Below are 13926 nucleotides of genomic sequence, written 5' to 3'. Positions count from 1 at the left end.
GATAGCAAAAACCTGCAATTTTTCCTAAGTTCAAAACGTTCTGAAACTCACCCGAGCCCTCAGGGCTCCAAACCAAACATGCATACTAACTCAAAAAATCATATGAACTTATCCGTGCGATCAAATCGCCAAAATAACCTCTTAAACAACGAATTTAGCATAGAAATCTAAGAAAAATCTCAAAACTTTCAAAGTATCAATCTTCACAACTACGGGTCCGAATCACCTCAAACGACTTCCGTTTCTTATCAAATTACACGGACTCATCTTAAATCACATATAAGACCTGTACCGGGCTCTGAAACTAAATACGGGCCCGATACCATCAAGTTTTAAACACATTTCATTTCCAAAAACTCATATATATTCAAGAAAATAATTTTCTTTAAAAATTCATTTCTCGGGCTTGGGACCTCGGAATTCGATTCCGGGCATACGCCCAAGTCCCATATTTTCCTACAGACCCTCCAGGACCGTCAAATTAAGAGTCCGAGTCCGTTTACTGAAAATGTTGACCGAAGTCAACTTAAATTCATTTTAAAGTCAAAATTCATCATTTTTCATAGATTTCCACATAATGGCTTTCCGGCTATGTGCCTGGACTGCGCACACAAATCGAGGTGATGCTGAAAGAGGTTTTTAAGGCCTAGGAACATAGAGTTTATTTTTAAAACAAGTGATCATCATATTCTCCACCTCTAAAATAACCGTTCGTCCTCAAACGGACAGAAGAAGAAAGTACCCGAGTCGGGGAAAAGATGGGGGTAACGGCTCCGCATATCGGACTCGGACTCCCAGGTTGATGCCTCAGCAGGCTGACCTCTCCACTGAACATGAACAGAAGGAAAACTCTTTAATCTCAACTGACGAACCTACCGGTCTAGAATGATGTCCGTGGGAGTCCAACAATGATGTCCATAGTAATACGCTCCCACTTCCACTCAGGAATCTCAATCTTTTGGAACAAACCACCGGGCATATGATGCTCGTACTTAACCTGTTGACAATTCAAACACCGATCCACATGAGCAATAATTCCCTTCTTCATTCTCAGCCACCAATAATGCTGCCGCAAATCCTGATACATCTTAGCGGCGCCCGGATGAATAGAGTAATGGGAACAACGGGCCTCCTCTAAAATCAACTCTTGGAATCCATCTACATTCGGCACATAAACTCAACCCTGCAATCTCAGAACTCCATCATCTCCTAAGGTAACATACTTGGCACCTCCGTGCTGCACCGTTTCTCTAAGGACACACAAATGAGGATCATCATACTGCCGATCTCGGATATGCTCCAATAATGAAGAACGAGCAATGGTGCAAGTTAATACACGGCTGGACTCAAAAACATCCAACCTCACGAACTGATTGGCCAAAGCCTGAACATCCAAAGCAAGCGGTCTCTCACCGACCGAAATATAAGCAAGACTGCCCATACTGGTTGACTTCCTACTCGAAGCATCGGCCACCACATTGGCCTTTCCCGGATGATATAAGATGGTGATATCATAGTCTTTCAACAGCTCCAACCACCTTCTCTGCCTCAAATTTAGCTCTTTCTGCTTGAACAAGTACTGCAGACTCTTGTGATCTGTGAACACCTCACATGTCACGCCATACAGATAATGCCTCCAAATCTTCGACGCGTGAAAAATGGTTTCCAACTCCAAATAATGAACCAGATAGTTCTTCTCATAAATCTTCAACTGCCGCGAAACATAGACAATGACCTTGCCATCCTGCATCAACACCGCACCAAGTCCAATACGAGATGCATCACAATAAACTGTATAAGGCCCTGAACCTGTGGGCAAAACCAACACTGGTGTCGTAGTCAAAACTATCTTGAGCTTCTGAAAGCTCGCCTCACACTCGTCTGACCATCTGAACTGGGCACCCTTCTGGTTCAACCTGGTCATCGGGGCTGCAATAGACGAAAACCCCTCCACAAACCGACGATAATAGCCTGCCAATCCCAAGAAACTCCGAACCTCTGTAGCTGATGCTGGTCTAGGCCAGTTCTTAACTGCCTCAATCTTCTTCGGATCAACCTGAATACCCTCTGCTGATACAACATGACCCAGGAATGCAACTGAACTCAACCAGAACACACACTTCAAAAACTTGGCATACAATTGACTATCCCTCAAAGTCTGAAGAACCACCCTAAGATGCTGCTCATTCTCCTCCCGGCTATGGGAATAGATCAAAATATCATCAATGAAGACTATCACGAACGAATCCAAGTAAGTCCTGAATACTCGATTCATCAAATCCATAAAAGTTGCTGGGGAATTTGTAAACCCGAATGACATCACCAAGAACTCATAATGCCCGTACCGAGTGCGGAAAGCTGTCTTAGGGACATCAGATGCCCTAATCCTCAACTGATGGTAGCCAGATCTCAAGTCACTCTTCAAAAATACCTTGGCACCCTGAAGCTGATCAAACAAATCATCAATCCTCGGCAATGGATACTTATTCTTGATTGTAACCTTGTTCAACTGCCGGCAAGCTTTGCATATTCTCATTGATCCGTCCTTCTTTTTAACAAACAACACCGGCGCACCCCAAGGCGAGACACTAGGTCTAATGAAACCTTTTTCAAGCAAGTCTTGCAATTGCTCTTTCAACTCAGGCGGGGCCATACGATACAGTGGAATAGAAATAGGCTGAGTGCTCGGAGCCAAATCAATGCAGAAGTCAATATCCCTATCGGGTGGCATACCTGGCAGGTCTGAAGGAAATACCTCAGGGAACTCACGAATAATAGGCACAGAATCAATAGAAGGAACCTCGGTACTCGAATCACGAACATATGCCAAATAGGCCAAACACCCCTTTTTGACCATATGCCGAGCCTTCATATAAGAGATAACACTACGGGTAGAATGACTAGGAGTCCCTCTCCACTCTAAACAAGGTAAACCCAGCAAGGCTAAGGTCGGAGTCTTGGCATGATAGTCCAAGATAGCGTGGTAAGGTGATAACCAGTCCATCCCCAATATGACATCGAAATCAACCATGCCCAGCAGTAATAAGTCTACTCGGGTCTCAAGACTCCCAATCACAACTACACAAGAGCGATGAACACGATCTACTATAGTAGAATCACCCACCGGCGTAGACACATAAATAGGAGCACTCAAAGAATCGCTAGGCATGACCAGATACGGCGCAAAATAAGATGACACATAAGAGTATGTAGACCCTGGATCAAATAGCACTGAAGCATCCCTACTACAAACCAGAACTGTACATGTGATAGCTACATCGGAAGCCACAACCTCAGGCTTGGCCGGAAGAGCATAATATTGGGGCTGGGCCCTACCACCCTGAACTACATCTCTAGGATGACCTGTTGCTGGTTGGCCTCCACCTCTAGCTGCTTGACCTCCACCTCTAATACCTCTACCTCCACCTCTAGCACCTCTACCCCCACCCCTAGCTAGCGGAGCGGGCGGTGGAACACCTGGTGCCTGAACTATAGCACAGGAACCCTAATACTGTGACTGAGAGCTGCTCGGTGCTCGAGGGCAATATCTAGCAATGTGCCTCGTGTCACCACAAGTAAAACAAGCCCTCGGCTGTTGGGGATGACGACCCTAAAAACTCTAAAGTGGCGGTGCACTGATATGAGCTGGTGGTGCACTGTAGGACTACCGATCAGAATATTGCATATGAGAACCACGGCCACCTGAAGCACCGTGAGAACCCTGAAGTGCTGACTGAAAAAGCCTAGGAGGATGGCCTCTACCATATGAATCCCTACCTCCAGACAAGGCGCCACTGAATCTTCCTGAATGACGAGGCATCTTGTCGGACCCCTGACCACCTCCCTGCGATAGAACCATCTCCACTCTCCTGGCTACATTGACCGCCTCCTAAAAAGAAATCTCATTCCCTATCTCCCCATCCATCTGAAGTCGAATCGGCTGAATAAGTCCCTCAATGTACCTCCTCACCCTCTCTCTCTCTCTCGGTGGGAAGTATGATAAGAGCATGACGAGCCAAGTTGATGAATCTGGTCTCATACTAAGTAACGATCATAGAACCTTGCTGGAGAAGCTCAAACTGCTTCCGATAGATCTCTCGCTGAGTGATAGGGAGAAACTTTCTCCAGAAATAGCTGGGTAAACTGCTCTCAAGTCAAAGCTGGTGATCCGGCTGTCCTATCCAAACAATAATCTCTCCACCAAGTCTTGGCGGATCCAGACAAGCGAAAAGTAGCAAAGTCGACCCCATTGGTCTCCACTATCCCCATGTTCCTAAGAACCTCATGATAGTTGTCTAGATAATCCTGGAGATCCTCAGAAGATGCACCGCTGAAAGTAGTAGTGAAGATCTTGGTGAACCTGTCCAATCTCCACAAAGCGTCGGAAGACATAGCTGCTCCGTCACCGGTCTGAGCTACCACACCCGGCTAAACTGCTCCAACTGGCTGAGCTGCTGGAGTTTGAAACTGGGGAGCCATCTGCTCCAGAGTGTGAGTAGCAGGAGTTTGGGCTCCTCCTCTAGCCTGAGAGGTGGCTGGTGCTACAGGAAGCAAGCCTGCCTGGGTGACACTCTCCATAAGGCCCACTAGACGGACCAGAGCATCTTGGAGTACCGGGGTAGCAATAAACCCCTATGGGTCCTGAACTGGGCCAACCAGAACTATCTGGGCCGGAACCTCATCATCAAAGTCAACCTGAGGCTCCACCACTGGTGCTGCTGCTCTGGGCTAAGCTTTTCCCCTCGTAGGAGCTGCTGTTGGGGGCTCGGGCTGTTGGTCAGTGGATGAGGAAGCGCGTGTTCTCGCCATCTGCGAAAGAACAGAGTAGAAATTTAATTAGCATTGAGAAACCAAACCGCACGACAGAAAGGAATAAATGTGAAGTTTTTTCCTAACTCTGTAGCCTTTGGGGGATAAATACCGACGTCTCCATACCGATCCCTCAGACTCTACTAAGCTTGTCTATGAACTGTGAGGCTCATGTAACCTAGATCTCTAATACCAACCTGTCAGGGCCCGAATTTCCCACCTTCGGGAGTCATGATGATGCCTACTAATGTGAGCTAGGCAAGTCGACTGTTTGGACAATTTGCCTTTTTCCCATTTTAAATCCTTTAACAATTAAAAGCAATAATTTAAAGACAGTGGAATTTATGACAAGCGAAAGAAAAACAATAAAACTACTAAGTATATCCAATACAACTGTTTAAACAAGACTACACAGAACTAGAGTCACAGCTTCACAGACAGTCTAAGAATACTACAAACAAGGTCTGAATGAAATACATAAGTCTGTCTCTGAATAAGTAAAAATAGTAAGAGAAAATATAGGAGGAGACGCCAAGGCCCGCAGACATCTGCAGGACTACCTCGGGTCACCTACGTGGACTGAAGACAGCACCCTCACTGCGGTCCAAATGCTCCGGTATCAGTATCTGCACACAGTGCAAAGTGTAATATCAGCACAACCGACCCTATGTGTTGGTAAATGCCTAGCCTAACCTCGGCGAAGTAGTGACGAGGCTAGGACCAGACTACCAAATAAACCTGTGTAGTTAAATCATATACAGAGGAAATAGAAGCAGATAATTACAACTAAAGTTGGGCGGGGGAAACATGCTGCGGGGAGTAACAGGTAACAACAGAACGACAATAGAGAAATATAAGGAATGCCATAAATCAATCACCAGCAAAGATAAGGAAATAGAAGAACATGTACACATGTAATACCGTTGCAAGCGTGCAACCCGATCCCATTTCATATGATACCGTTGCAGGAATGCAACCCGCTCCCATTTCATATACTACTGTTGCAGGCGTGCAACCCGCTCCCATTTCATATATTACCGTTGCCGGCGTGCAACACGCTCCCATTTCATTTATCAACACCAATCATAAAGGAATCCCGGCAAGGGAACAATAGCAATATAACAACATCCCGGCATGGGAATAATAATATTACAATAACATCCCGGCAAGGGAATAATAATATTACAATAACATCCCGGCAAGGGAATAATAATATCAAAACAAACATCCCGGCAAGGGAACAATAATATGACAATAACATTCCGGCAAGGGAACAATAATGATAATAACATCCCGGCAAGGGAACAATAATGATAATCCTCATATGAAGCGCAATAAATCACAACGTGTCATAACTATTACAATACAAGACTCACGGGCATGCTTGACACTGAAGTATAGATACTTGTCACCATGCCTATACGTCGTACTCCACAGCTACCATATAGCAAATAAGACACGACTTCTAATCCCTCAAGCTAAGGTTAGACCAAACACTTACCTCGAAATATTTTGGGTAAACGGACTTGGACCTGTGATTTGACGGTCCCGGAGGGTCCGTAGGAAAATGTGGGACTTGGGCATTTGCCCGGAATCGAATTCCGAGGTCCCAAGCCGGAGAAATAAATTTTTAAAGAAAATTATTTTCTGGAATATTTATGAGTTTTTGGAAATGAAATGTGTTTAAATCTTGATGGTATCGGGCCCGTATTTTAGTTTCGGAGCTCAGTACATGTCTTATATGTGATTTAATATGAGTCCGTGAAATTTGGTAAGAAACGGAAGTCGTTTGAGGTGATTCGTACCCGTAGTTGTGAAGATTGATACTATGAAAGTTTTGAGATTTTTCTTAGATTTCTATGCTAAATTTGTTGTTTAAGAGGTTATTTTGGCGATTTGATCGCATGGATAAGTTCATATGATATTTTTGAGTTAGTATATATGTCTGGTTTGGAGCCCCGAAGGGCCCGCGTGAGTTTCGGAAGGTTTTGAACTTATGAAAAATTGCAGAGCAGGCCTTCATCGCGTTCGCAATAGGCCTGTCGCGTTCGCGATGGGTCAGGTCCAGCTGATCATCGCGTTCGACGACTCACGTTCACGGAGCTTCAGCTCCTAGAGCCTTCGCGTTCGCGGTCAGATGGCCGTATTCGCGTATATCAAATGTGAAAACCCCCCGACCTTTAACCTTATGCGTTCGCGAGTGCCTAGACGCATTCGCGAAGGGTACTCCCCTCACAGCCTCGCGTTCGCGTTCCAAGCTCCGCATTCGCGAAGAAAAAACTGGCACCTGAGGAAATTGCCTTACGCGTTCGCGAGTGGAACCACGCGAATGCGAAGAACAAACCCTCTGTGCACCTGAGACAGCAAAAACCTGCAATTTTTCTTAAGTTCAAAACCTTCTGAAACCCATTCGAAACTCACCCGAGCCCTCGGTGCTCAAAAACCAAACATGCATATTAACTCAAAAACATCATATGAACTTATCTGTGCGATCAAATCGCCAAAATAACCTCTTAAACAACGAATTTAGCATAGAAATCTAAGAAAAATCTCAAAACTTTCAAAGCATCAATCTTCACAACTACGGGTCCGAATCACCTCAAACGACTTCCGTTTCTTACCAAATTTCACGGATTCATCTTAAATCACATATAAGACCTTTATCGGGCTTCGGAACAAAAATATGGGCCCGATACCATCAAGTTTTAAACACATTTCATTTTCAAAAACTTATAAATATTCCAGAAAATGATTTTCTTTAAAAATTCATTTCTCGGGCTTGGGACCTCTAAATTCGATTCCGAGCATATGTCCAAGTCCCATATTTTTTTACGGACCCTACGGGACCGTCAAATCATGGGTTGGGGTCCATTTACCCAAAATATTGACCGAAGTCAACTTAAATTCATTTTAAAGTCAAAATTCATCATTTTCAGAGATTTCCACATAATAGCTTTCCGGCTATGCGCCCGGACTGCGCAAGTAAATCGAGGTGATGCTGAAAGAGGTTTTTAAGGCCTCGGAACACAGAATTTATTTTTAAAACAAGTGATGACCTTTTGGGTCATCACAGTAACCCAAATATTAGTTCAACAAACAAAATCCATTTGGATGGTGAAAATTAGATTTTTAACAAGCTTAAACATGTGGGTTTAGATTTCAAATTTGATTTTGTGAGAAATTTGGAGTGAGTATTATTTAGAATTTTTAGAAATAGTATAAAGAGGTTGTATATAAAATTTGAAGTCATTTAATGGAGATTTGGACTAATTTTGAACAAGAATTGCAACTGCAAATCGTGGAAGAAGTTCGTCTGCAGACGCTTGTATAAAGATGTATAATGGTGTATAAGATGTGTTTATACAAGATTATACATAATTATACAAAAAACTGACTTCGTCTTCTTCCTTGCGTTTTTTTTGAAATTTAACTCAAATCTTGCTCAAATCTACTCCAAATCACTTCAAATTTAAATTTTGAACTCCTTTTGATATTTTCAATCAATTGGAACAACACCAATCCAAACAACTAACAAACTCAAAAAATCTTTTTTTTTGAAAGCCAAGCTTTGAATGGCCTTCAATGGTGGAATGTTGAATCTTCAATTTTCTTACATTGCAACTAGGTGACACAGGGGAGATGCAGTAATGGCAGACGGCCCCTTGAAGCATATGTAGAAGATGTGAGAAGAAAAGAGAGTGAAAGCAATGTTTGTGAGAACATAAATTTAACTCTATAGCTTTTAGAAGCAATGATGGTAAGAAAACAGATTTTGAATTTACTAGTGCTTTCAAAATATGTACAATATGGGCTAGGTCGGGTAAAACTTAAAAATATGGGCCATTTTTTGTTGTGAAGCCAAATATATTTTCTTGTAATTCTTTCTTAAAAGAAATGACAGATTCATTTGTAAAGAAAAGTAGCGACTGTTGAACTGCCTTTTTTATTTTTTTTATAAATCATTTGTTAAAGGAAAAAGGGAAAAATTTGACAACAGGGATAAATGCGAAAGATGAACGATGAGAGTGGCACCTCACCTCCCTTAGCCCCTGCTTTATAGATATATATAGATGAGTATCTTGTTAGGATGTGTGATGCCATCATCTTTAAGCTGTTAGAAAGGTGATACATTTATTTATTTAATTATATCTTAACAAACTTAGATATATAAGATTGAAACGGTTCCTTTGCAAGTATTAATGTGAACTTATTACACAAAATCTACAAAAGGCAGTTTGATGTTACATTTGAAAACAAAGGGTTTAGGTTACAATTAAAAATTGAAAAACAATTCATGTAATTAAATTGTGTATTGAATTCAAACCAGGCATTTTTGTCAATAACATATATATCATCTATCAGTCCTATGAAAGTCATTCTTCATTGTCTTTCAACTTTTACTGTTATTTATTTGTTGCAGTTTCTGGAGATTTTTGTCGATCACAATTGCAAATAAAACCAGCCAACTCCCAACTTTATCATATACGTAGTGTCTCCCTCAACCCATCAGACCACCACCACTGTGCAATATACACACTAAATGAATATTGATTCCAAACGCATACAGATGATGTTACGTTCTAAGTCAAGGTGCTTCTTATTTGCTGCTATATTCATGACATATTTGTCTCATTTTTGCTTTTCGTTTTTTTGTAGTGGTGATGTCGGAGCAGATACCTGATACCTCCCACCAGCCAAATGTACTAGAATTTATCCACCAAGACTTAGACAGACCATGATCTCCTATAATTTGTACTCGTCTCATTTATATAGGGTGACAATTTTATTGGATTAAAGTTGTGTTCTTGGATTTCATTTGTTGCTTTTGATGTCCTGAAGTTGTGAATATTCATGCATGTTTTTCTATTGTATCTTGTTTAAAGACTGAATTTTTTATGTTTTTGGAGGATTTGTAGAGCTGGATCCATTATTGAGCCTGGAAAGAGGAGACATGCTTCTATCTTTTCAAGAACAATTTCTGCATCCAAGCTTTGCAGATGTGATGCTATGGGATCACAAATTGATTCAGATGCCCTTGTTTCTCTTGAACGAAAACCCACTATTAAGCATTCGTCCGAGGTATTAAAACCTTTTTATGTCATGTTTGATGCTCCAACTATAAAGTAATGGTTTATTTTTTATTTAGGTTCTCAATAGGCGAATGTTATATCAAAGAATTGATATTTAATTCATAAAAATGGAGAAATTGATAGCGAAAATTGATATAAAAATGGGATTGTGGTGTAATTGTAGTTGTATCAAGTTGACACAAAACTTAGATGGTTCGACTTTCATACATCAAAACCCTGATTCTTTTGTATGGAGGGAGTAGTTCATTTTTTTATTCAAGCGCATTATAAGGAATTATGCAAATAAATCTTGATTTTTTTCCTTTTTGGGAAGTGATTTTTTGGTGGATATGGATAATAAGTTTTGTCCAAAAATATTAAATTTTATTTGTTATATTTATTTTTTGTTTGTGTAGAATGGGATCAATAGATTTTTGATCGTGCAAGAGCAAACGAGGAAACTTGAGGAGGAGCTGAGAGAGACAAGAGAGCAATTAAGTTTTGTTGAAGAAGAAAAGAGCAGAGCCATTGATGAACTTAGTGAGATGAAACATGTAGCCTATGAGACCAATGTGAAGGCGACCGATGGATTATCGCCAAGGAAATCAAGAGAACTTTATGCAGAAGTTAGGACTTTGATGGAGTTGCTTACTCACAAACAAGAAGAATTGAAGATAAAAGATAAGAATATCAAGTCTTTGAAGTTGGAGCTCGAAAAGGCGAGGCAATGTGAGCTCAAGTTACTAGAGAAAGATACAAATTTAGGGAAAGTGAAAGAAGGATTTAGTCATGTAAAAGCATTCAAGATTTGCGTAACAGATTGGTTGTCTGATTTTAGAAGAAGGATTCAAGAATTAGAAGATGAATTGGAGAACAGGAAGTTATCAGAGTCCAAAATATTTGATGCTTGGTTGTCAAAGACAAGACAGTTTGAACAAATCAAGATTGAACTCGAAGAATCCAAGCTCGAGATTGCTTCTCTTCATGAAAAGATTGAATTTTTAGACACTACTTTCAAGGAAAATGGAAGGTATCTTGATCATTCTTGCAATGAGGAAATGGAAAATATCAAGTATGAACTTGAATTGGCAAAAGAGAACGAGAAGGCGGCATCATCAAAGGCCAAGGCTTTAAATGATGAGATGAGCTTGCTGAAAAATGAAATGAAGTTGGCAAATGAGGCAGAAGAAAAGAGCAGAAAGGCGTTAGATGATTTAGCGTTAGCATTGAAGGAAGTTGCTTCGGAAGCATGTGAGGCCAAAGAGAAACTTAGTGCTACACAATTAGAACTCGGACAAGTGAAAAAGGAGGCTGGAAATCTGAAGGAGATGATCAAGAGCATTAAGGCTAGATATAAAAAGCTTATGGATGAAGCAAAAGAGGAGACGGAACTATATAGAAATATAGCGGACAGATTGAAGTTAGAGGTGGAGGAGTCACTAGTGGCTTGGAATGGGAAAGAAATGAGCTTCATCGCGTGTATAAGAGAAGCTGAAGAAGAACGGGATGTTGCTCTCCAAGAGGCCGCTAAGCTCAACGAGTCTCTTAAAGCAGCCGAGCAAATGACTAAAGCAGAAAGGGAAGAAAACTGTAAATTGAGAGACATATGAAGCAAATGCTGGAAAAGGAATGAATCGATGCCATTTCCTCTCTCGAGGAAATGGAAGCCTTGTGATTGATGAAGCTGCTTCATGAAAATTTAACTGAATATAAAAATGCGGATCAGAGTAATGAGGTTATGAGTTAGTTCTATCGACCACTTTTACAAGAAATGTGGTTGTTTTTTAAATTTCAAGCTTGGTGTATAGAAGCATTGGTTAATATGTTTACTCTCTTGTTTACTCCATAAGTTATGATCTTGATGGCTTCAGTGAGTTTTAAATTTCTAGAGAACTTTGATCTCCCAAATTTAATTTTTGTTAGGATGAATTTCTTTGTTTATGGACGTCGAAAAAAGCTTGTAAGTTAAGTTTTTCAAAGTGGGGATGTTTAAGTAGCTTTTCCAACTGCAGAGCATTTTCAAATTTATCAGTACATAATATTGCTTGGAGCTGTATTTCTTGATTTGGAGCCTGCTATTGTGGATGAAGTGAGGACTAGCTCATATCCATGTATAAAAGTAATTATTCATCAAATCTTGTTTACATTATACATTAATCAAAACTAGCTACTATATTTTTAAAAACCAAGAAGCAGAGTATATAGAGTGAATTAAAAAAAGAGACTACTGTCAGTTGCTTCCTATTTTCTCTTGGTCTCTTGCTTATGTGCATCAGCTTGTCTGTAGATGATCATCCAAAGATGGCCAACTCAGATCTGCTGCAATAACATCATCATCAGAACCCAATAATTCCTCCATTGTGAAGCACTCGTCGCTGCTTATAACTAAAGATGGCTCAGCATAATAATCTGATGATGTTAACATATCAGTAAAAGTGCTAGGTGCTCTCTCTTCAATGTTCTGCACTTGCTGTACTGACCACTGATCAGACACAAATCCAGCACTACTACTTCCTTGAGCCATTGGACGTATGATGTTCTGCTCATCAATGCAGATAGGCAACTGAGATTCTGCAGTATTTGATTTTTCTGCTAGTAAACTACCAATGTACTCGTACACTTTCCTTATCCACATGATCAATATTTTCCATCATCTCAGCCAATGTTGATGGAACAGTATCCCTATGATCACATTCAATATTATGATCTTGTTGCAACTGAAAGTCATTATTATCAGATGAATATGTGAATTGATTTGAAGTTGTCCCTTCCTCTGAAGATCTTCCAACATATTCAACATGACTTTGAGCTGAAGGTGCCATCTCTTCAATATTCTGCGCTTCTACATTCACTAATTGTTCAATATTTTGGTCTTGTTGCAACTGAAACACATTATTATGTTCAGATGATGAGAATTGATTAGAAGGACACAAATCATGAAAACCTGTCCCGTGATCCTCTGAAGAACTTGTAACATACTCAAGTTCATGTTCTTGAGTTGTCAAAAGCATGGCATTCATAACAGCAACAACGTTGTTTCCACTGGCCGCTATTACCATATGATCTCCTAATTCCTCATGATCATGATCATGTACAGATTTACGCTTAATGCAACACAAAACAAAGTCCTCATACTGAATTGAATTTCGTTGTCTTAACACCTTTAGGATGTTGTCATCAAGACTATACTCTTTCATATTCCAAACAATATTATTAACTTGATCGCCACCTAATCTCTCCGTGCAGCTATCTTTTTCTTGATATTGAAAACTTTTCTTGAACCCAACCAACTTTGACCCTTTAAAAACTGGTTTACTTTTGTCAAGTCCTTTCCAACAGCCTCCTCCAATCAGCCCTCGACTGAACCTTGAACCATCCGCTTTTGTTCTCTTCAACTTAGTAAAGAAATAGTTTACCTTTGTATCATCTCCCAGAAAATTGTTTTCGAATATATCCCATGGCTTCTTATTCCCGTAAAGATCCTCAACTCGAATATGATCACACGAGAAAGTCTTGCAAGAGACGAATTTGAGTAGATAGCGAACAAGCTCTTCATCAGTGGGTCGAAACCTGATTCCCAGTACTGGATATGGACCATAATTATGGCTAATGATAGTCATGTTTTTTGTTTTCAGTGGAAGAAATTAGCCTGAAAATAGAAAGGAAATACTTTAACTGAACACTAACAACACTCTTCAAGAATGAATTGGTGAAGTGAAGAACAACAAAGGAGCTACTGAGGGTTTAATGTAGAAAAGATATTGCCGATTTGATGCTACTTATATACGTAGGTTTGGGCTATAGGCGGGAAGCAATAGAAAGCCGACTTTAGGAAGAATTAGGATATTAAACTTCCTATTCCACCGTTCTAGACATTTGTAATAAACACCCCTATAATATTACTGACTTATTTCCTTTTTGCTTCGTTCCAAAGAATGACTCCTTTCTAAATTTGGTAGCAATTTAGCTTAAACTTACAATTCTACCATTAATGAGAAGCTTTTTTATAACCATACAAGTGCTCTGGACCCCCTTTTCACTTGTTTAG

Source organism: Nicotiana tabacum, chromosome 5, assembly GCF_000715075.1.
Source record: "Nicotiana tabacum cultivar K326 chromosome 5, ASM71507v2, whole genome shotgun sequence".
Classification (NCBI taxonomy): domain Eukaryota; kingdom Viridiplantae; phylum Streptophyta; class Magnoliopsida; order Solanales; family Solanaceae; genus Nicotiana; species Nicotiana tabacum.
Note: the sequence above shows the minus strand (reverse complement) of the source record.